Here is a 25,695-nt window from a genome sequence, read left to right on the forward strand (position 1 = left end):
TACATTTAATCAAATCATATATTGTTCGCTTCAAAATGCTTATCTTCATTTTTTGCTTCATTTTCACATACTGTATATGCTACATAATTACTGCAATGTGTAGCAGCACATTGATAATCTCGTTGTGTTTGGCTGGTGTTATTAAGATTATAAAATGAACCTGTTTTATCTACAATTACCTTTAATGTCCAAGTAATCTTTTACATTGCTTTCAAGAAAAGTAATGAGAAAAGAAGCACTTAAATTAATTTCAAATGAAGTGAATAAAAGATTGTCTCTCACTTATAAATGTTTATGTCGATTGTATGAAGTTAATTGGACTTTAGAGCAATGACCACATTATATAAAGCATCAGCTATAATAATTTTAATGCAATTTAATTGTATGTTAAAGCAATTAGGAAATATTACCCTAACTCCATTTATTGAATTGTATAGACTGTAGTCAATAAGGATTATTAAAAACGCAACTTTTTTTTCCAGTCATATAATTATATACTGTTGATATAATATACAGAAGGAACAATCCAGTTAGCAATGTTTATTGAAGACACCCCATGTTGAAATTTGTATCTGTAGCTCTCTTGTAAAAGACCCCAATTCATGGTTACAAGTACCAAAACCCCAAATTTTATGTATTTCTGATGCCAGTTTACTCCCCCTGATTCTATTACTGCAATGTGGTATACATGGACTAGGTCTCAGTTGCTGAAATGAATGAACATTTAATGCAAATTTGACCTTTTATGTTAACAAGCTGCTCTATTTGAAATGAAAAGTCAAGTTTAGGTTACTGTAATATTATATGTCAAAATCTTTGTTTTAAGATGAAGATTTGCAATAAACCACTATAATGAGTTTTGTTTCCTAAAATCTGTTCAACTAAACATAATAAGTACATGTAGCCCTGTTTCATGGTGTTCTGGCCTGCTGCTGTAAGGACTAGGGTGTAACTGAAATAAGATAGAGTAGAGCAGCCATTTTCAACTAGGGTGCCTTCAGGTTTTTTAGGAGTGCCTTGGCAAAATGCCTGATAATTGGCCAAAAATTGTATACAAGCCAGCGGGTGCATCAAGCCTTTTAGTAACACAAAGCCAAAGGTCTTCATTGTACACCATTACAACATTCTAGCCACCGGTATCCTACAACAAATGATTTCATCAGTTCATAAGGAGGACATTGGGTGACTGAACAGCATCCTTGTTTGCTCTCTGCTGCTCCTCTCCATCAGCACTGGGGTGACATTAGCTGAGTGAGTTGGAAAACCTGAGGGAGAGGAGTAACACTGCAATACTAGTCAGTAACGGTGTGCAAAGGTGTGTTTCATTTGGAAGAATAAATAATGTTGTTAGCCCTGTGTGGATGTTGCTGTGTAAAAGTATTAGGTTTGTTTTTTACATTTTAGAATGGGGTGCCTTGAGATTGAATATTGAGATTGAGATTGAATTTTAAAGGGTGCCGTGAGGTTGAGAAACACTGGTGTAAAGAAGAAGAGAGGATGAGATAAAGTAGACACAGAACAATAATAAGTACAATGTAGCTCCCATCCGTGATGCTCCTGCCTGTTGCCGCATGGACAGGGCTGTGATTGGAATGCCACATACAATGGAACTATTCTTCCTCTCTTCAGCTGCCAGTGAGGAAAGGAAGAGATAGAGTAGACACAGAACACTGCAGCCACTGTGAGCTGGAAGAGAGCCCACCAACCACCCTAGGTTGCAGGGGACACTGTGATTGGCTGCTGTTCAGCCAGTGAGGAGAAAGGGCTGCTTAGAACTGCAGAGAGAGAGAGAGATGCTCTCTTGGCGAGTTCCCTTCCAGTTGTTTGCCACAGACAATGGAGAGAGAGGGAGACTCTGCTGCTACATCTACATCTGTTGGGTCCTTAGTTGAGGGATCAAAGTCTTTACCAAGTAACTATAGACCTGTTAGTTTAACTTCTATAGTCGGGAAGATACTGGAGCGTTTAATAAAAGACCACATAGACGAGTTCTTGCTGGAAAAAAACATTTTAAGCAACAGACAGCATGGGTTCATGAAAGACAGAAGTTGTCAGACAAACCTGATTTCTTTTTATGAAGAGGTAAGTAAAACCTTGGACAGAGGGGTGGCTGTGGACGTGGTTTATTTGGATTTTGCAAAAGCGTTTGATACAGTTCCGCACACACGGCTCATGTGTAAGTTAAAGTCTACAGGCTTGGAAATATCAGTTTGTAAATGGATAGAAAACTGGCTAAAAGACAGAATTCAGAGAGTAGTGGTTAATGATTCTTACTCTGAATGGTCTAAGGTTATCAGTGGTGTACCCCAAGGTTCAGTGCTGGGACCCTTACTCTTTAATATCTTTATAAATGATATTGGGTCTGGGATCAAAAGTAACATTTCTGTCTTTGCAGATGACACCAAGCTATGCAGTGGAATAACGTCCTTACAGGATGTCTCCAATTTACAAGCCGACCTCAATGCTCTGTCTAATTGGGCGACTATGTGGCAGATGAGGTTTAATGTTGAGAAATGTAAAGTTATGCACTTGGGGGCTAAGAATATGCATGCATCATACATGCTAGGGGGAGTACAACTGGGGGAATCTGTAGTGGAGAAGGATCTGGGGGTTTTGGTAGATCATAAGCTCAATAATAGCATGCAATGCCAAGCTGCGGTTTCCAAAGCGAGCAAAGTTCTTTCTTGTATTAAGAGAGGTATGGACTCCAGAGAGAGAGATATCATTTTGCCCCTGTTCAAATCATTAGTAAGACCTCATCTGGAATATGCAGTTCAGTTTTGGACACCAGTTCTCAAAAAGGATATCGTGGAACTGGAGAAAGTGCAGAGAAGGGCAACCAAACTGATAAGAGGCATGGGGGAGCTCAGCTATGAGGAAAGATTAGAGGAACTGAATTTGTTCACTCTTGAGAAGAGGAGAATAAGGGGGGATATGATCAACATGTTTAAATATATAAGGGGTCCATATAGTGAACTTGGTGTTGAGTTATTCACTTTACGGTCAACACAGAGGACAAGGGGGCACTCTTTACGACTGGAGGAAAAGAGATTTCATCTCCAAATACGGAAAGGTTTCTTCACAGTAAGAGCTGTGAAAATGTGGAATAGACTCCCTCCAGAGGTGGTTCTGGCCAGCTCAGTAGATTGCTTTAAGAAAGGCCTGGATACTTTCCTAAATGTACATAATATAACTGGGTACTGACATTTATAGGTAAAGTTGATCCAGGGAAAATCCGATTGCCTCTCTGGGATCAGGAAGGAATTTTTTTCCCTGCTGTAGCAAATTGGAGCATGCTCTGCTGGGGTTTTTTGCCTTCCTCTGGATCAACTGTGGGTATAGTATTGGGTATATTGGATTGTACTTTTTTTTTTTTTTTTTTTTTTTTTGTGGTTGGACTGGATGGACTTGTGTCTTTTTTCAACCTGACTAACTATGTAACTATGTAACTATGTAACTATGATGCTGACATCACTGGTTCTGCAGGAGATCATCATTCCCAGGTCCTGAATCCCCATTGACATCATCAGTTCCGTGGGAAATCGACATCGCTGTGTCCTCAGTATATCACCCATTACAGACAGAGTGTGGGAGGAGACATAGTTACAGATTATTTGGTAGTGAGAGGCTGCTAACTACAACTTCCTGCACACTTTATAAAGGGGTCATGTCAGTTATTTGTAGGATACAGTTTGGGCAATTATGTCCAGTATTGTGGGTTCCACCCCAAACTGAGCACTTCAGTGCCCCAACCATTACCAATATGATGGCCATTGAAAGGGGTTTGGAGAGACTGATGGACCTTTAGTTCCCAATACAACCCTGTTCATTAAAGGCTAAGTTCACCTTTTGATCACCTTTTTTTTTCTTCTAAATTCCAGCTCCCCTATTTACCAGTATAGCATTAATGTACTTATTTTGCAAAAATAAAACAGCTTTCCATTTATTCTACACATGCTTACATCACTGTCTTCATAGCTGTTTAAAAACTGTTCCATTACTTCTGCCTTAGTTCCTGGACAGACTTTAGGTCATGACACAGGAAGGAGTTGACCAGCTCAGGATAGATGATGCAGGGTGTGTGCTAATGGGATCAGCTGGTCAACTCCTTCCTGTGTCATGACCTAAAGTCTGTCCAGGAAGTAAGGCAGAAGTAATGGAGCAGTTTTTAAACAGCCATGAAGACAGTGACGTAAGCATGTGTAGAATAAATGGAAAGCTATTTTACATTTGCAAAATATTGGTACATAGGAGATCTGAAATCTAGAAAATAAAAAGGCATACAAAGGAGAACTTAGCCTTTAAGACCTTCCTGGTTTCAGGGTTCAGGGGCAGAAACATTTGGTCCTCTAGTTACTTATGGTGTCAGTTTATAAACACTGCTAATGTTATTGCTGTTCTATATTTTTTGTGCCCATTGGGAATATTTTCCCAAACAAATCTTCCTCATCTCACCCTGGAGTTTCAGAGGGTGTGCAATTGCTGGGAAGGTTGTTAGCATCATGAATCAGGGGACCCAACACCAGCGGCTCTTTCTGGGGTAAGTGCTACATAAAAAATAAACAATGGATCAAAATAGGATAATAATAATAGTTATTCCCTGGCTTTACAATCCTATTGTGAATATGCATCCCCTGCACCTCTTGTGATATGTGACCATTTAATGATACATTTTAGTTATCAAACACTTAAAGGCCACTGCCCGTAGAATGTAGTTTGCTACCAATAAGCCATGAACAGAAATATATATTTAAAAAAATATGACGTCAAATGATATTGAGATATCACAATAAAAATAATGTCACACCAGCGGTCCTTTTTTCTTTCTTCAACGCTTTATTGGTGGGAAAAAAAGAGTAGGAAATCTCTGTCAGGGTTTTTGCCATCTATGTGTTATTTTGGAGATTTTCCCTCACTTTTAGTTCTGATGTCAGTGGCGACCAAAATAAATAGAATAAGTCTCCCTGGGCGTGGCCTGGAGAGCAATGGTGTAGGACACAAATAGTGTGAGCTCCTCTGTCCTAGAATCCTATTTACAATCCTGACCGAATCCTGTACATCCTGTGCCCTACTTTGCACCCGGAGATCCCTCCTGCTTCCTCTGCTGATTTTAGAGCCTTTCAGCCCACCGGAGCATCGCACGAAGCCTCTGTGGCATGGACCTCCGGATCGGCATTGGCCCTAGGAAAGGCCGCGGCTTCGGCCTGGTTCCCGGAGCGGTGGCCATCTTGCTGCACCCGGCGGAGGCTAAAATACACTCCACGGGCCTCCCGGATGGCTGGAAACTCGCCCCTCTTCAGTAAGACCCCCCAGAACACCTGAGGCCGCTGTAGAGGTACTTTTTATATACAGTATTTGCCCCGGGACGGGCCGCGGCTTCGGCCTGTGTACAGGAGCAGCGGCCATCTTGCTCCACCCAGCGGCAGCTTTGGGGAGATATCCTGGCCTTTCTGAGTGTCCTGTGCCCCAGCCCCTCCTAAAAACAATCTCTGGGCTGCCTGTGACTGCTGTCCAGGTCCAAGTACATCCAGCTTTGGGGACAAAACGAGACTTAGGCCTAACTCCTGGCGCGGCGACCATTTGGCGTTACTTGGAGACAGCCTGGCTACTGAAGCTGAGACACGCATCGGAGCAGCGGAGGACATTCTGCACCCCCTGAGACACACCACGGAGGACATGCAGCGTCAGATTCAGCAGCTACATGCTCACCAAGATGATATGGAGAATTGTCTGAGACGCTGCAACCTCTGGTTTATCAGTTTACCTGAGAAGGCTGAAGGCACCAAACCTGCTGAATACTTGGAATCCCTCCTGATTCAACACTTTGGAAGAGAGGCTTTTTCTGCTATGTTCGCAGTGGAACGGGCGCACCGCATCCCAGCAAAGCCTCCTCCTGTGGGAGCCCCCCCAGAACTTTTATTGCCAAGTTTCTTAATTTTAGAGATAGAGATAAAATCCTACAGCTAACCAGAGAGAAAGGTAACATCGCCCTGGGTAACGGCCATGTTGCAGTGTTTCCCGACTTCTCTAACAAAGTCCAAAGAAAGCGAGCACATTTCCAAGATGTCAAGAGGTGGCTCAGGGCGGTGCACCTTAAATATGCCATGTTGTTCCCGACCAGACTGAGAGTAAAGGAGGATGGCAGAGCCATATTTTTTGAGGGCCCGAAGGCGGCAGTACACTGGCTGGATCAACACGGACGTCTGGGTGGGTGAACGGGTATGTGACATGTCACTGTGAGAACTGTCACTATTGTTATTTGTTGGCAGGCCCCTTTCTTCTTCTAATTGTTCCCTCCGCTGAGAGGGGTACTCCCAATTCACCATTTGCTTCTTTCTACCCCCCCCCCATCTTTATAACACACGCAGCACTGAATGTGAGAGCGGAGATCCCCCCCTTTTGAAGTTAGGGGGCCAGATCCTTGTACTCCCCTTGGGGGAGGAGGAATTTGGTTTTTTGATAACCCTGGACACTCGACTTTGGGCCTGGAGCTATTTAGACCATAGAGCTTATCACCCTGTGCATCTCATTGCCCTCACAGCATATACTGTACATGGGGATACCGTAAGGTGGAGGCCCCAGAACTCTGATACATCAGGATGACTGTATATCCTGGCAGCGAGAGCCTCACTTGGATGGAGAAAGAGACAAAGGTCATGATTTGTGCCCTAACCTTGCTTCACTCAGTGAATAATCGCCCCCATCATGTTTGCAACCCCCTTTTTCTTTTTCTTTCTATTTGTACTTTTTTGCTCATTATATTCTAAATGTTGTACCTCCAGCTAATGTTGCTGGCTGGAAGATGATCTATATACAGGTTGCATGGGAATGTATGCTTCCGCCAAGTTGAGGAGGTGAGAAGCTGGGAGGGAAGGAAAATGCTGGATCTTCTGATCAGAGCATTGGGAATGTTAGCACCATTGTGCACATGTTCTTTACTTGGAATGTTTTTAAACAAGCACTTATTACATATGCAATATGTTGGTTTACTTGCGGGATGGGTGTGTTGCCTTGGTTTGAGGAGGAGAGACTGCCCTGCCGATCCACATGCGATATATATGCGCATGAACACAATGGCAGACATTACATTTATGATGTGGAATGTACGGGGCATGCAGGATGAGATTAAAAGGACAGCAGTGTTACAATACTTGAAAAATCAAAGGGTGGATATTGTTGCATTGGTGGAGACGCATGTCACAGGTCACTTACAGGCAGCCTTGAAGCGTCCTTGGGTGGGGTGGGCTTACCATAGCACCCACACAATTATGTCTAGAGGAGTAACAGTGTTGATTGAAAAATCTACACCTTCTGAATTGGTCTCCATGGTGTCGGATCGGCAGGGTATGTACCTCTTTCTACATGCAATTGTGGGGGGAGACCCCTTGTTGATACTGGCTAGCTATATCCCCCCTCCATATAGGGCAGACGTGGTCACAGAGGGTCTTGCATTTATAGCGTTGTACCCATCCATACCAGTGGTGTGGATGGGGGATTTCAATCACACGATGACTCCATCCCTTGACTGCCCAGCACGAGCTGAAACCAGACCTGGTGAACCACTGCATACTAGGCTGTACCGTACACTGATTGAGTTTGCCCTTGTTGATGTGTGGAGACATGCTAACCCCACGACTAGAGCATATACTTGCCACTCAATAAGTCACAACACCATGTCCAGGATAGACTACATACTTGTTTCCAGGACCCTTTTGCCAAAAGTCACGGGCTCAGGATTTGCTCCTAGGACCCTGTCAGACCACTCTCCATGCTGGCTGATGGCATCCTTGAGAGTAGCTTCTTCCACCAGGTGCTGGCAGCTAAACCCTCATTGGTTATCCCTTCTTACAGACCATGACTCCATTGCCAGGGAGCTGCTCTTCTTTTTGGAGGGTATAGAGGGACCCCTTGCCCTCACCACACACTGGGACAACTTTAAAATTCATGCCCGTAGAATATTATCCTCCAGAATAAATAGGTTAAAACGAGAGTCTAAAACTGTACTTCAACTCACATCTGACAAACTAAAAGACTTAGAAGAGGCCTATAGCTCTAACCCGACCCTTGAAAACCTGGACAGAGTAAAACTGCAGACCTGACTAGTCACGCAACTGCACACCGAGAAGGCTAAACAGCGTGTTTTTTTTTGCAGGCAGAGGGTGTATGAGCAGGGTGAAAGGGCGGGGAGACTGTTGGCCTATTCGGCTCACATGGACGATAAGCCCTCAGTCGTGGTGTCGCTTGTTGACCCAGACGGGTGTAATGTAACAAATCCAGAACAGGTGGCAGCTCAATTTAGACAATTCTATGGCAATCTATATACATCTCAACACACGTACACGCAAAGGGAAATTCAATCGTATTTATCTTCCATACAGTTCCCCCAGCTGAATCGAGAACAAGTTGAGCTTCTTGATGCACCTATTACCGAACACAACATCACGAAAGCGATCGCACAGCTAGCTAAATCTAAAACTCCAGGGATGGATGGATTGCTTCTGGAATTTTATGTCACTTACATGGAAATATTGGTCCCCAAGCTGAAAGTCTTATACCAGTCTATATTTGATCAGAACTTACTCCCCGAGTCTATGCAGGAAGCCCAAATCATAGTTCTCCCCAAGCCAGGAAAAGACCCACATCTCCCTGAATCCTACAAGCCTATCTCACTGCTGCAGGTAGATATTAAAATCTTAGCTAAAATCCTGGCTTCTAGATTAAACACTGTTATCCTAACTTTAATTCATGTGGACCAAACTGGCTTTATGCTGGGGAAAAATACAGCCATGAATTATAGGCGACTTTATATGAATATCCAAACCCAACACGATAACTCAGGAATGAGGTAGGTGGTGGAGTTAGATACAGCTAAGGCCTTTGACTCCATGGAATGGCCATTTTTGTGGGAATGTCTGCATAATTATGGATTTGGGGCACGCTTTATAAAATGGGTACAGCTTCTATATCAGACACCCAAGGCGAGAATCTTTGTGAATGGATGGCTCTCTGAACAGTTCCCACTTGAAAGGGGTACTCGACACGGGTGTCCCCTCTCTTCCTTACTGTATGCGCTGGCAGCGGAGCCACTGGCCATTGCCATCAAAGCACACCCCGATATTCAAGGTCTGCACCGGGGCCCTACGGTCGGTAAAATAGGAATGTATGCTGATGACACCATACTATAATTAGCAGATCAGGGACCATCACTCCAAGCAGCGTTAAGACTTATTGAACAAATGGGGGGGTACTCGGGACTGCGTATAAATTGGGACAAGTCTCAGATTCTTCCAATAGATGTATTCCCTCCCCCTTTTACAACTCCCCCGCTACCACTTGCTAGAGTATCCAAGATTAAATACTTGGGGGTGGAGGTAACCAGGGACCTGGTAGACTATACACCCCTGAATGTAACCCCTTTGTATAACTTATTAAAAAGTAAAACACAAACGTGGTCTAGATTGCCATTAGGGGTGATGGGGTGCATAAATTTAATTAAAATGATTATACTGCCCAAAATTCTTTATCTGATATGGCACGCCCCCCTATATATTCCCCTAAAAATCTTTAAGCAGATGGAAGCTATCCTAAATTTGTTTGTCTGGGGTAATAGTAGACACAAGCTAGCTTGGCAAACCCTTGAAAACCCCACAGACATGGGGGGTGTATCTCTCCCGGACCTACAGGACTATTATTTAGCCTCGCAGCTTTCCACACGTCGGAAATGCAACGCTATAGATCTTTAGTTTGTGACAAACCAGGACACCTGGTGTATACACCCATTCAGGCTATACTTCGGGGGAAAAAAACACAGGGTACCTTTGCGCGGTACAACGCGGGCATGTTGCTACATCACCAAAGGGTATGGGAAATATCTCTAAAGAAGCAGAATGTGGGGAAATTTCACTCCCACGCCCCACTGTGGCTTAACAGTCATATGCTGGAAATGGAAACAGTTCCAAACTCGACAGTTTGGGCTAGACATGGAATATTGTATCTCCATCAGGTTTTGTCCACCTCTGGGCTCAAGCAGTTTCAGACTCTCAAGGAGGAGTTTTCCCTTCCACACCAACTAGCGTTTAAATACCTGCAGCTCCGCCACGCACTTAGAGCCCAACTGCCGGGCTCTAAGTGCGTGAATATAGTTATGGGAAATGACCCCTCCAAGCTTATATCACATTTATATTACACAATTAGACAACGAGGCTCAGCTGCTGTTTCACACAAGGCCAAAACGGTATGGGAACAGGACGTAGGACTTATAGATGACACTGACTGGGCCAAGATTCTAGAGGGAACCAAGACGGTGTCCCCTAAGCTGTCTGATAGACTGACACAACTGTACATAGTACACAAAGCTTACCTGACCCCGGTGAGATTGGCAAAGTTTCAACACACGCCAGACCCTGAAGTATCGCCTGTGCAGAGCTGATTCAGGCTCATTTTACCATCTCATATGGAGCTGCATACATGTTCAGGCATATTGGATGCAGGTTGTCCGTTTCCTCCATGATAATATGGGATCCCCTGTGGTGCTGGACCCTAAGTTATGTATTTTGGGACTATTGCCAGATGTGGAGGTGGACAAATACCACACAATTTTCATTTTTGAAACATTATTCTTAGCACGCAAAGTGATAGCGCAAAGATGGATGCAGAATATGCCCCCCACACTACAGTTGTGGAAAAAGCAGTTAATGACACCCTGCCATTTAAGAAATTGATCTACGAGGGCGTGGCCGGGATGTAAAGCGGGACGGACATGAGTCTCTGGAGCTCCATGAGGATCCGAGCTATAATCCTAAATCCCCGCACTGTTTCTCCCACAAATCACACGGAGGCTTCCGCGGATACCCTGGACCCCCCTGAGACAGCGATCATGTCTGCAAAGGGCCGGGGTAGGCTCAGCAAGGACCGAAGCTCGGGAAAGGGGTGGGGCGTGAGTTCTCCAGGCGCCATGACTGCATCCTCCTCCACTTCCGTCACACGGAGCGCGCTGGGAGCTATGCAAAGCCCGGGAACCTCTGCAGCCAAGTCCCCTGTCAAGATGTCGGATCCCTCAGCAGTGCAGGAGGTTGAGCCTTCCTTGGCTGCTTTGGAGACAGCACCAGAGGCGATCACCAAACCTATTCTGGCTGCCATAGAGGGGTTCAAAGCTATGATGATGGTCCGCATAGATCATCTGGCGTCTGAGTGCGCCTTGATCCGCCATGATCTAGACAAAATGAGAGGAAGAATCACTGAAGCGGAGGATAGGATTGGCACAGTGGAGGATCAGTAGGGCACACACACTGCACAATTAGCAGAATTCCAATTGCCGGTGAGATCCCTTGTACACAAAGTTGATGATGCTGACAATAGACAGAGACGAAACAATGTTCGTGTCATAGGCCTGCCAGAGGGCGCGGAGGGTCGTGACTCTGCCATCTTTGCTGAATCATAATTCAAACAATTGCTGAACTTGCCGGATATGCCGCCTACCTATGTAGTTGAAAGGGCACATAGAGTGCCCACGGGGAAGCGGCCAGAAGGGGCACCACCAAGGCCATTCTTGGTGCGACATTTTAAACTACCGCGACAGAGATATGATACTGGCGGAGGCGAGGAAACATCCGGAATTGCTATATGAGAACACCAAGCTGATGTTGTTTCCGGATTTCTCGGCCGAGGTCCAGAAAAGTCGCAGATCCTTCAATGAGGTGAGACGCCGTCTCAGGGAAAAGAATATCAAATATGGCATGCTTTATCCCAGCCGGCTGCGGATTCCTCACAAAGGCACCGTCAGATTTTTTGATACACCTGAAGAGGCCAATGATTGGATCGACACGTTGTAAGGAATGATATAGATGACTCTATTCCACAGTGAGTTTTTTTTTTCTGGGGGACCTTGCTGTTCATGCCCCGGGGGGGGGGGGGGGGAGGGGTCTGCATTAAAAGGCTACTCATGCATGTTCATTGCTAGGACTCATACTGTTGGTACTCTTGCATTGGGTGCAATGCCCAGTTTATGCCTCTTGCTACTGTGGTGGGAGGATAGGGGGGCTTCCACTCTTCCTTAGTGGCACGGATCGAAAGTGAAGTCAGAACAGACGCTTTTTCCTGCGCTTTTTTTTTTTTTTGGACTGGTGGTAATGACTTGGACTTCCTTTTTTTGCTCTTTTTTTTTAGGTCACGTTCAATGACTTGTATCAGTTGGGCTTAGTTTTGGGAATACGCTGCGTGTATCAGAGTATGTTATTACACAGCAGTAGGAAGTTACATGTTTTTCTTGGGAGGGGGGATGGGATGTTTTCAATTGTGCAATGTTCCAGATTCTGTCCAGGGCTACTTGAGACCTGCATCTTATACCAATACTTTAATGCTTACAGGTTGGTAGCAGCAATGATAAGGTTATTATGTTTAAAGTATCTTGATGGCGGGTATTGTATTTGATATACTGTCTTGGAACGTTAGAGGCCTAAATGATAAATTTCATCGTGCCCTAATGTTCCAATACTTGAAACCACTTAAGCCCCGCATCGTCTTCTTACAGGAGACGCATCTTGATGGTAATAGAATTCTCACTATGCGATGCTCCTGGATTCAACGTGCAATACATGCTACGTATTCTACATATGCCAGAGGCATAGCTGTTCTGATCAGCAAAGCGGTCCCTTGCACTGTTCACCAAGTTATTACAGATCCAGGGGGTTGTTATGCAATTGTCGTGGCTGATATCCATGGTTGTAGGATGGTGCTAGCTAATGTATATGTTCCCCCACCGTTTCAAATTCAAGTACTATAGGATTTGCTGGGTAGGTTGGCTCCCTACATGCATCTGCCTCTCATTGTGGCAGGCGACTTTAACGCTATATTAAACACAGATCTGGACTCCTCTAACTCTAGGAGAGGGGCGTCGGTAGAATTAGCAGCATGGGCGGAGACGGCTGCTCTCACAGAATTATGGAGGTGGAAAAATCCCACCACAAAAAGTTACTCACATTTATCTAAAACACATAAATCCTCATCTAGGATTGATCTAGCGTTTGCCAATGCCCCCATGTTGCAGTTGGTGAGGGGAGCTAATTACATTGCCGGGGGCCTGTCCGATCATACCCCCCTAAGGGTTCATATTGGTATACCCTTGCAGGTTAGAGGGGGTGCATGGCGATTAAACCCAGGTTGGTTGGAAGTAGAATCAGTCTCTTCCCAAGTGGCACCAACTTTTACCAGTTATTGGGAGGAGAATTTACAGTCAGCCCCGCTGCCGGTGGTATGGGACGCAATTAAGGCATGTATGCGAGGTCAGTACATCTCATCAATCAAACAGGCACGTAAACAATTTAACCTCAAATCCCAAGAACTACAGGATAAAGAGAGAGGGTGTGAGGCGGCCCATGCGGCTGACCAGACAGAAGTTACATATGCCGCATTACTTGAGGCCCGCTGTATTCTGATGTTGCATTATACAGAATTAACTCACACTTCCTGGGCGAGGAGGGCTGAGTCCCTCTTTGAACAGGGAGATAAAAATGGGAAGTTTTTAGCTATGCTGGTTGCGGAGCAGCGAGTTCAGACCAGTATACCTTGTGTCAGTAACTCTCAAGGTGCCATAGTGATGGACCCAAGTGATATTCTTGATATCTTTGTAGACTATTACAGTACCCTTTATTCGCCCATCCCGACTTATAATACACAGGATCTTGAATCAGTGCTTACTTCCATATCTATACCAAAATTGTCAGAGTCAGATCAAAATAGTCTTGAAGTAGAGATCACCGAAAAGGAAATAGAAACTGCTATTAGATCTTTCCCACCACACAAATCACCAGGGCCGGATGGTTTTTGCGTTGAATGGTATAGGTCACACCTCGAGACTCTTGTGCCTAGACTTAAGACGTTATTTACTTTTTGCTTAGAGCATAGGACACTCCCGGACACTCTCCTGGAAGCTCAGGTGGTCCTGCTGCCGAAACCAGGCAGGGACCCCCTGAGCTGCTCCTCGTACAGACCTATAGTTCTCCTCAATCAGGATCTTAAAATTCTCACTAAAATATTGGCCACGAGAATATCGAAGGTAATAACTACACTGGTAGACATAGACCAAACTGGGTTCATACCCAAGAAGTCCACTGATACGAATCTCCGCAGGCTGTTTGCGCACCTACAGATTGATCATGCTAAGCCCGGAGCCAGGGTGATTGTGTCCTTGGACATGGCTAAAGCCTTTGATTCAGTGGACTGGCATTACATGTCCACTGTGTTAAGGCATATGGGGTTTGGAGAGGTATTGCTTACTTGGATTTCGCTCCTCTATAGCTCACCCAAGGCAACAATAAAGATAGGCACTCAGGTCTCAGCACAGTTTTCAGTGGGGAGAGGAACGCGGCAAGGCTGCCCACTTTCCCCAGCTCTGTTTGCTCTGGCTATAGAGCCGATAGCTATTGCTCTAAGAGCATCCACAGAAGTTAAATCCCTTCAGGTGAGCGGCATTAGAGAATGTACGGCCCTATACGCAGATGATATGCTCCTTTTCCTAGAGGACCCAGGACCATCCTTAGAGGCAGTATTTGAGATACTAAACATATTTGCACATTTTTCAGGTCTACGGGTGAATTGGAAGAAGTCCAGTATCATGGCTATTGATGACGGAGCACAGGCGCGGGCATCAAACTTGGTACCTATCGCCTGGGTCCCCGAAATAAAATATTTGGGTGTCCGTGTGTCCCCTAAAGTTACAAATTACTTGACACTTAACTTAATGCCACTGCACACGAAGACTAAAACACAACTTGAGGCCTGGAAACACCTACCACTCTCCCTAATTGGTAGAGTGAACCTGCTTAAAATGAAGATACTACCAGTGTTCCTCTATTTTTTACGTAATACCCCCATTTGGGTCCCCTGTTCTTTCTTTCAGCGCGTAAACAGCTTGTTTAGTTCATTTCTGTGGGGTTCTGGGCATCCCAGAGTGGGCCTGCGTACATTACAGGAACCATATGGACAGGAAGGATTAGCACTTCCTGACCTGTTCAAGTATTTTATTGCGGGGCAGATGGTATTTGCCAGACGTTGGTTAGCAAGAGACAGTGGAGATGCGGCGACAGTACTAGAGGCAGCTTTAATGGGATCTTATGAGAGTCTTTCCTATTTAGTGTACAGAGGGCCGCGGGTAGCGGCGCCGCTGACTGGCTCCATGCGCGTTACAATTCGCGCGTGGGACAGGGCGGAGGTGCTCATGCAGTCTGACGCGGCAGCATGGTCACCGGACACACCGTTATGGCTTAATCCAAGGCTATCCCCTTTCAGCGAAATTCCAGATCCAGTAATATGGGCCAGAGTTGGCATCAAACAATTAAAGAACATAATAGAGGAGGGGAAGTTGCTTCCCTTTAATCAACTGAAGGATAGACATGATCTACCAAATTGGTATTTTTTTCGCTACTTGCAGCTAAAGCATGCGTTTGTTGCACAGTTTGGCACAGACGCGGTGATACTTCATTCCTCACCTTTAGAGCAGTTGCTCTGTGATGAGTCTGTATGGGGGAACGCTCTCAGAAACATATAAAGAGTTGTTTGCCGAAAGGCCTCCGGCACTTAGTAAATGTAGAGAGAAATGGAGCTCATTAGTCCCTAACTTTCAAGGGGATGGCTGGGACGATATGTGGAACCACCCCTTTCAGGTCCTGGTATCAGCCCGTGACAGGTACATACAATTCAAGATACTCCACAGGATATATTATACACCAGCGAGATTGGCCAGCATCTATGGTTTGGATGATGCCTCCTGCTGGCGCTGTACCGCGGCAGGGGCAGATTTCGATCATGTATTCTGGCAGTGTCCATTAATACAGGTATTTTGGACGGGGGTTACGGGGGTCATTCAAGGGTTGATTTTGCTACCTGTCCCCATGACAATTTCGGTATGTATGCTGGGCCTGGTGGAGGAGGTAGTACCACTTAGGGCAAAAAGAACTATGCTTTCTCTCGCCCTGTTTTATGCACGCAAAGCCATCCTTTTATGCTGGAAAAAACCTGAGGCCCCATCCTTAGCTTTCTGGAAAGGCCTGGTAAATAAGGAGTTACCCATATATAAAGCCACTTACTTAAGTAGAGGGTGCCCAAAAAAATTTGAGAAGGTGTGGCAGAGCTGGCTTTCTTCTGATGATACTGTGTGAGTTGCTGGACTACATGTTATATGAAAGGGATCATGCACTGATGGAGGGAACGAGATGGGGCTTATAGATTTTAGATGGTTGTAGTCATTGCCTTAGATTTCATATAAGCATGTATAGTTAGAATGACTCGAGTAGGCCGGAAAAGCATGTGATCTATGTTTTAATGCCTGTTATACTTGAATATTGCACAATAGGGAGGGGGGGGGGTGGGTGGGTATGTTTTTGTGGGTGTATGTTATTGTTGTTCTGTATTGAAAACTGTGAATAAAAATAATTTTCCAAAAAAAGAAATTGATCTACACACACAGGGGATCCGCACAAAAATATTCAAAGATCTGGGACAGATGGTTGGAGGACGGGGAGACCTGTGTATAATGGTTCCAATATTTAATTTTGAAGTTGCAATATGTATCTGACCTTCTGTGGCTATATGTACCCGATTGACTTGTAAAATGTGTTTTATATTAATAAAGTTGTTTTTTTCCAAGTAAAAAAAAAGAATAAGTCCCCCTGATAGACACAAAGACAGCAATTAAAAAAAACACAATAGTTCCAACCAGAGGCAGCTCTAGGCTTTGTGAAGCCTTAGGCAAATCTGAGACATGAGGCCCCACTCACATCCATAATGGGAAGAATAATTCAAGCAATTAAAATTAGGCTGCAGACATGATGCAAGAGATCAGTGGCGGCTGGTGCTCACAAATCTCTGGGGGGGGGGGTGTGCAAACAAACTGAAAAATTCTAAAAAAACCCCATAAATTGCAGCCACTGTGCCCATCAAATGCAGCCACTGTGCCCATCAAGTGCAGCCACTGTGCCATCAAGTGCAGAAACTGTGCCATCAAATGTAGCCACTGTGCCATCAAATGCAGCCACTGTGCCATCAAATGCAGCCACTGTGCCCATCAAATGCAGCCACTGTGCCCATCAAATGCAGCCGCTGTACCCTCAATAGCAGCCACTATGCCCATCAAATGCAGCCATTGTGCCATCAGTTGCAGCCACTTTTCCCATCAAATGCAGCCACTGTGCCATCAAGTGCAGCCACTGTGCCATCAAGTGCAGCCCTTTGCCCATAAAATGCAGCCACTGTGCCCATCAAATGCAGCCACTGTGCCCATCAAATGCAGCCACTGTTCCATCAATTGCAGCCACTGTGCCCCATTTATCCACATCTCTTGTGGGGTGCCTAGAGCCACCCCTTTTGTGGCAAACCAGCAATTGATCTGTGTGCCAGAGTCCTTTTTATAGGCCTGCCCAAAGGTCACGTAGGCCCGCGAATGAGCATGCGCAGGAGCGCCGTTCCGTTTTGATGTCTGGAAGGCATATTCTCCTGACATATAGCCCCCCTGCAAAAATAGATCCCCTCCATCTAGAATAGATCCCCCAGCAACCAGCATCAATAGACCATACAGCACACCCCAGCACCCCTTACCAATACATACAGTCAGTGCTGGAGGTGCCGTATATATAAAAAGCCTGGCGCTATAGACTCAAAAAGAGATTATAATAGAATAAGTGACATATCAAAACCAAATAAAGTGTGTATATATTAACATGCCATATGATTACATGTAATATAAAGATCAGATGGTATCTATATAATATACAAAAGTGTGAACCAATGTGTAAAAAACTTCTACAGTATTAGTGTAAATTACGAATAATACACTGTGTATATAATATATGACAATTGAGGTATCAAAACATGTGAGAGGTGATACAGAATAAATTATAAAAGTCCAAAAGGGTTCTAAATAGGATTGGCCCCACAAGGAGCCAACATATTAAAGTCCACCGACAGTATAAAGGAAGTGAGGAAGCCACCACCCAGGATCTTAGGGGGGCTTACCAGAAGTAAATCACTTGGAACGACTTATGCCGGCCAAGTCACAACAGGCTATGAGACCGACGGGTCACACGAGTGTAGTACTTTAAACGCCCATATTGGATTGAAGATTGGAATAAAAGGTGTGTGAAGAGGCTGTGTGAAAGCAACCAGAATTCCCGGAAAAGGCAATGATGGTAGGAAGAAGCCGTCACCTGAAGATATCAAAGGCTTACCAGAGGTTGTTGACCTGGGGAGACTTATGTCATCCAAGTCAGACAGGCATGATGACCAACTGGTTGGAAAGGTATTTCTACTTTAAGTATCCTCAATGTAATCCAAAACATGGTAGCTGCTTAGCGTCCACAGTTATTCTCAACAATCGTGGAAATAGTATCTCAAATGGGAGGCCACAAACGAGTATTCATATGCCATGCAAGAGATGGATAAAAGAAACTCACATAGCGTAATAACGTAAGTAATGGTTTATTAAAAATGTTGAAAACAAACTCACATTTTCGTAGATCATCAAAAAGTTTCAAAGGTCAAGTAGCGGTAATTGTGAGGGGTCCACCCAACGCGTTTCTGCTAAAGAACCGTCATCTGGGGTGTGGACCCCCCACCTCACCGCTATATAAAGAACTAATGACCCCCTATGGAAGTGTCATGGTACCGGACGTGGAACTGAATTACATCACTTCCAGTCAGTAGGCCTAAAAAAACGGATAATCAAAGTAGTCATTAACCATACAGAGGATTAAAATGCTTCTAAAGGAAATAATAAAATTATGAATTAAAATTAGATTGAATTTAGATAGTATAAACCGAACTGTATCCACCGATGTACCGGAAGCAAGGCCAAACCTCGTTCTAGTGTTATTGTTACAGAGGCTGCCTGTATTAGACAGAGCCAAGCCTCTTAATCGTTTTGCGTCGTGACGTCATCGCGCAATCACGCGGGTGTTAGCGGTACTGGCGCTAATCTGACGCTGCCTGGGGCGACGCATATCACCGCTGGGCGATCAGGGGGCTAAACCTTTATTCGGTAATAAACGGCGGGTGCCCTGACACTATAAAAAATAAACGAACTAACCAGCGTCACCCGTAACAGTTATACGGTGATCACTGGTGAAAGGGTTAACTAGGGGGCAATCAAGGGGTTAAAACAGTTATTAGATAGTATATGGGGGTCCCTGTCGCTATAAAACGCTGACGGCGAACCTGAATATTTACCTCCTTAACTAGCGTCACCAGTGACACTAATACAGCGATCAGAAAAATGATCGCTTAGCGACACTGGCGATGGGGGGTGATCAAGGGGTTAAAACTTTATTGGGGGGGTTAGGGGGGTACCCTAGACCTACAGGGGGCTAACACTAACTGCCCTACCACACTAACTGTCGCAAACTGACACCATGCAGTAATCAGAAAAAAACAACTGCTTGGTGTCAGTGTGATGGGGGGGGGTGATCGGGGGGGGGGGGGGATCGGGGCTGTAAAGTGTGCCTGGCATGTTCTACTGTATGTGTAGTGTTGGTGCACTCACATTGCAGTCTTCTCTCCTCGGCGCCGGAATGGAAAATACCGAGCCAATGAGAGATGACATCATTTCCTTTGCTGCTGTTTAGCATACAGCAGCAGAGGAATGATTCTGATTGGCTGGGAGCGATCGCAAGGGGGGGGGGCCACGAATGGATGGTCTCCCCCTCGCCTCTCATCGCTCCATAATGTTCGCTCCATAATGTTCGCTGTTCTGCGAACGGGCGAACACCCAATGTTCGAGTCGAACTTATGTTCGACCCGAACATCAAGCTCATCCCTAGTTAGAAGCACTAGAAAATTTAGATGGACTTGACTAACAAATTGAAGCCTAACTCCAGCTAATACTTTTTAAGCAGCTGCAGCAAACATCTTTTTTTTTCATTTTGGTAGTTTTGGAATAAAGGTTTTATATAAATTAATAAAAACTGACCATTATACGCACCTTTGTCAGTCTTAAATGGTTTGTCTCAATGCTCTAATTACCACTTTTGCTGAACAGTTTGGACTGGTACACAAAAAAAAATGCCTTTAAAAGAAAAGATGTGCAGCCACCACACCACCACATGCTTTTTCATCTCTTTCACACATAATTCCTAGTAACTATGCAATAAAGACACCTATTGTCACTATTTTTGTAACATGCTGTCATTTCTTATCTATGTTGGAGCTACAAGTGCCATTATACTCCTTTCCCAGACCTGTTCCAGATAGTGAGCACATACACAGATTTTCTGTCCCTGCTACCTTTTAATTCATTCTGGTACTATAAATGTCATTGTATCTCTTTCTTATCTCAGGGCTTTATGTCATTTGTTAAATTACCTAAGACATCTGTATTGCAGACAAAAAGAAAAAAAAAAGTGTAAATCATATATTTATATTTAATGCCGTAATCCCATGTTCTGCTTTGTATATTTTAGGATCTGAAGTCATGGTTAATGAAGCCAAGGTGTGATTACACTCTTAATTTTTCTCCTAGACATAGCACTGCACATTAGCACCTGCTGAGACAATGTCATAAAATCACAGAATTACTGCAGCCAGAAGGGATGAACAGACTACATAAATAAATGTTTTCCTGATATATGTTACAGCTATTATTTTGAAACCTTTCAGTGTGTTTTTTGTTTACACCTAATTCAAAGATGTAGCAACCTGAAAATTAGAGCAGTGGTTCTAAATAGATTTTTTTAAATAAAGGACTTTATGAACGGTGTATGTGAGAGTGTTTATTTACTATGCAATATTTTTTTTTTTTGCGAATGAGTAACCAGGGGTGCCATGTACCTCTTACTCATTATTCACGTAGCAGAAAACCAGATATCGGGGGACCCCTTATTTAAAAAGTTTGCAGATTCCGATAAGTCTGTAGGGGAGGGGACTGGAAGTCTCTGTTAGAATGTATCCAGATATCCACCCTCCATGTGAGTTAAGGGGTACATAATACCCCCCGGTTATTCAAAAATGTTACATAGTAAATAAAAACAAACCCATGCTGTAGATAAAGTCCTTCATTTAAAAAAAAATAAAAGAATAAATGAAGTCCTGTGATGTAAAAAATAACGTTCCACGATGACCTAAAAATAACACCCCACGACAAAACTCCATCAGGAATTACATACTGGCTGCACACTTGTATCCATTTAAGTGTCTCTGATATACATGTAAAAAGGATACAACTATGGACAACGAATTACATATTGTATAAATCTGGTCCAAATTAATGAGATGTCTATATTGCCCAATCTAACTATTTTGTTTGTTTCTTAAGAGCATCAAGTCCATTTAAGCTACAAGGGTGGTTCCTTGATATTAATTTCACCTCTACTGAGACATACACTGAGGATAGAAAGCAAAAAAAGCTTTTTAGACGGGATATCTGCCTACAATATTGACAATTTACTTATACGGTTTAGGAGATATTTACCATATATGATTGCACCAACTTCATCGGCACTTGCGCACTGAAGAAAGGGTACAGTCATGCCGTTTCTACAGCGCGCATGAGCGGGAGTGGCGTCACGTGACTCCAGCCAGTCACAGAGCCAGAGTCCACTGCCCCGGAAGGAATATGGGTGAAGATGGACGTGGCCACCAGCGGGGACATCGGGGACATTGCGGGCTTCGTTTGCAGGTGAGTGGCACATAATGGGCTAGTATATGATGCATACTAGCCTATTATGCTTTTACTGCAGGGAACAAAAGAGGAAGTAAAACCCATCAGGGTTTACTTCCTCTTTAAAATAATCACATTTTGCAGTCTCAAATAAAGACAGAAACAGTTTTTGTTTTATCCAGCCGTATTTACTAGTGCAACTTGTAACATCAAAGGGAAAGATATAACACCTAAATGTCAGGAAAAAAAAAAAATTAAAATACAGAATCAGTGAGTTGGAAAAAGGATCACCTCCCTTATGTCAGTATTTTTTTGAACCACCTTTTGCTTTAATTACAGCCTTTAGTCTGTTGGGATATGTCTCTACTAACTTTGCACATGTAGACTTTGCAATATTTGCCCACTCTTCTTTACAGAACTGCTCAAGTTCAGTTAAATTTGATGGTGACCGTTTGTGGACTGCAGTCTTTAAGTCATTCCATGGATTTTCAATGCGTTTTAAGTCTACGCTCTGACTAAGCCATGCAAGCACATTCACTTTTTTCTCCTTCAATCACTGTGTGGTCATTTTTGCTGTGTGCTTTGGGTCATTGTCATGTTGGAAGGTAAACCTTCTTTCCATTGACAACTTTCTGACAGAGGGCAACAGATTTTCCTCAAGAATATGATGATATTTTGCCTCATTCATTTTTCCTTCTATCCTGACAAGTACTTCACACCCTGCTGCAGAGAAAAACCCCATAACAGGATATTACCACCTCCATGCTTTACTGTAGGAATGGTGTTATTTGGATGGTGAGCTGTATTGGATTTTCGCCAGACATATTGTTTGGTGTTGAAGCCAAATAATTAAATTTTAGTTTCATCTGACCGTTACACCTTTTATCATGTGGCCTCAGAATTTTGTGTGTTTTGGCAAAGCTCAGTTGTGACTGCATGTGAAGAGTGGCTTTTTGTGATTCTTTTTCATACCCACTGTATATATATATATATATATATATATGTATGTATAGTCGTGGCCCTATGACTGACAAATGTGGATCACATAAACACACGACAAGACTTACAACATAAATAGGACTTACAACATAAATAGACCTGAGGTGTGGCATTTGGTTGTCTGGTAGGTATGCCAAGAAAAGGGGCCATACCCAAGATAAGTAATGATTGATTGTGGAAAAGAATGTGCTGAGAAGTGCTGTAAAAAGGGAACTGGGAGGGAGGGTATCGCGCACTGGAACCGAAAAAGAGCAAGGGCGAGTGGTTAGCTTAAATACCCTCCGGGCTCCTCCTAAAGACCACCATACTAAGAATGCCAAGAAAAGGGGCCAAAAATAACCAGGCAGGGAAGTACTGTATATATTTATTGGCTTTAACGTCATTGAGCAAGCTTGGAGAAGGCTTGGGCCATCTCCACTTGAGGGTTTGCTATATATCTGGTGAAGCAGGCGGACTTCCATCCGCCTACAGTAGGTGACCGCGATATTGTGTCAATCTCGCCGCATTTCTCGGCGAGATTTGACACCTGCCAGCGCTGAGATGACTCACTCATCGGGAATGAAAAACATTTTTCCTTTCGCGATGAGTGACAGGCAATGCTGACAGCTGGCCAAATTTTAAATAAAAAACCGGCGTGGGTTCCCCCCCAGGGGCATACCAGGCCCTTAGGTCTGGTATGGATTGTAAGGGGAACCGCCTACGCGTGGGGGTCCCCCCAAAATCCATACCAGACCCTTATTCGAGCACGCAGCCCGGCCGGCCAGGAAAGGGGGTGGGGACAAGCGAGCGCCCCCCCTCCTGAGCCGTACCAGGCCGCATGCCCTCAACATGGGGGGTGAGTGCCTTGGGGGAGGGGGGCACCCTGCGGCCCCCCCCACCCCAAAGCACCTTGTCCCCATGTTGATGAGGACAAGGGCCTCTTCCCGACAACCCTGGCCGTTGGTTTTTGGGGTCTGCGGGCGGGGGGCTTATCGAAATCCGGGAGCCCCCCTTTAATAAGGGGGCCCCCAGATCCCAGCCCCCCACCCTATGTGAATGAGTATGGGGTACATAGTACCCCTACCCATTCATCTAGGGAAAAAAGTGTCAATAAAAAAAAAAACACAGTACACAGATTTTAAGAATAATTTATTAGGCAGCTCCGGGGTCTTCTTCCGACTTCGGGGGGTCTCCTTCCGACTTCTCCCGGTGTTCGGCCTCTTCTCCCGGGCCCCTCCGCTATCTTCTTCTGGCTCTTTTGCCAGTGAGGGGCCCGGTCTGCTGCTGCTGTCTTGTCGCCGCTGTCTCGCTGCTTCTTCTCTTCTTCCGATGTTGACACGACGCTCTCTCAGGCTGGAATGCTGTGTGCGAGCTGCGGAGCCATTTATATAGGTGGTGACCCCGCCCCCTTGTGACGTCACGGCCCCAGCATGCGCAGGGACTCTGGCGTCATAATGGGGCGTGACCCCAGAGTCCCTGTACATGCTGGGACCGTGACGTCACAAGGGGGCGGGGTCACCGCCTATATAAATGACTCCGCAGCTCGCACACAGCATTCCAGCCGGAGAGAGCGTTGTGTCAACATCGGAAGAAGAGAAGAAGCGGCGAAACAGCGGTGAGACAGCGGCGACAAGACAGCGGCAGCAGACCGGGCCCCTCGCTGGCAAAAGAGCTGGAAGAAGATAGCGGAGGGGCCCGGGAGAAGAGGCCAAACACCGGGAGAAGTCAGAAGGAGACCCCCCGAAGTCGGAAGAAGACCCCGGAGCTGCCTAATAAATTATTCTTAAAATCTGTGTACTGTGTTTTTTTTTTATTGACACTTTTTTCTCTAGGTGAATGGGTAGGGGTACCATGTACCCCATACTCATTCACATAGGGTGGGGGGCTGGGATCTGGGGGCCCCCTTATTAAAGGGGGGCTCCCGGATTCCGATAAGCCCCCCGCCCGCAGACCCCAAAAACCAACCGCCAGGGTTGTCGGGAAGAGGCCCTTGTCCTCATCAACATGGGGACAAGGTGCTTTGGGGTGGGGGGGCCGCAGGGCACCCCCTCCCCCAAGGCATTCACCCCCCATGTTGAGGGCATGCAGCCTGGTACGGCTCAGGAGGGGGGGCGCTCTCTCGTCCCCACCCCCTTTCCTGGCCGGCCGGGCTGCGTGCTCGGATAAGGGTCTGGTATGGATTTTGGGGGGGACCCCCACGCCGATTTTTCGGCATAGGCGGTTCCCCTTACAATCCATACCAGACCTAAGGGCCTGGTATGCCCCTGGGGGGGAACCCACGCCGGTTTTTTATTTAAAATTTGGCGCGGCGTTCTCCCCTCAGGATTCATACCAGACAGCTGTCAGTACTGCCTGTCACTCATCGCGAAAGAAAAAAAAGTTTTCCTTTCCCGATGAGCGAGCCAGCGCGACATGCATAGTACCCTGTCGCCGAGAAACACAATCTCGCAGTCAGGTACTGTAGCTTCTTGATTACATAGTCTGGTACTCCATGCTTAGATGCGACTGAGGGGTCTAGGGTCTAGGCCTAAGTTAACCAGTAGGACCCTAACATGTTTAATAAACTGACTGCTACTCAGGGGGTTGACCAGAAAAGGCAGTAACGGGCTGGAGACTAACTGGTTGTTGGTCCGAGAGACGTTAATATCCATTCTGGGTCCGGTTTGTTGCGTTTTGAAGACTGTCAGATGAAGGACATAATGGTTTGGGAAGTGAGTCAGGAGGTGTCTGTACAGTATCTGACTACTGGTGGTACCAGAGGTGAACTCGCTAGGCCTTAGGAAGCCGTAGAAAGACAGGTAGATGGCCGCCTGGATGACTAGGCTGAGCAAGACATGTGAATGTGTGAGGATTTCGGACATGCCCCTAAAGATAGCGTTCGTGATGGGTAAGCATTACCGTTGGTTGCCTGCTGCTGCTTCTGAATATCTTGCAGGAGTTTCCCCTTTTTAATGCATGCCAATATTCTGTTTGCTTTGTTAGCAGCAGCTTGGCATTGCATGCCATTGCTGAGCCTATCATTTACTAGAACCCCCAGGTCCTTTTCCATCCTTGATTCCCCCAGAGGTTCTCCCCCC

This window comes from Aquarana catesbeiana, linkage group LG08 (genome assembly GCF_042186555.1).
Source record: "Aquarana catesbeiana isolate 2022-GZ linkage group LG08, ASM4218655v1, whole genome shotgun sequence".
NCBI lineage: Eukaryota > Metazoa > Chordata > Amphibia > Anura > Ranidae > Aquarana > Aquarana catesbeiana.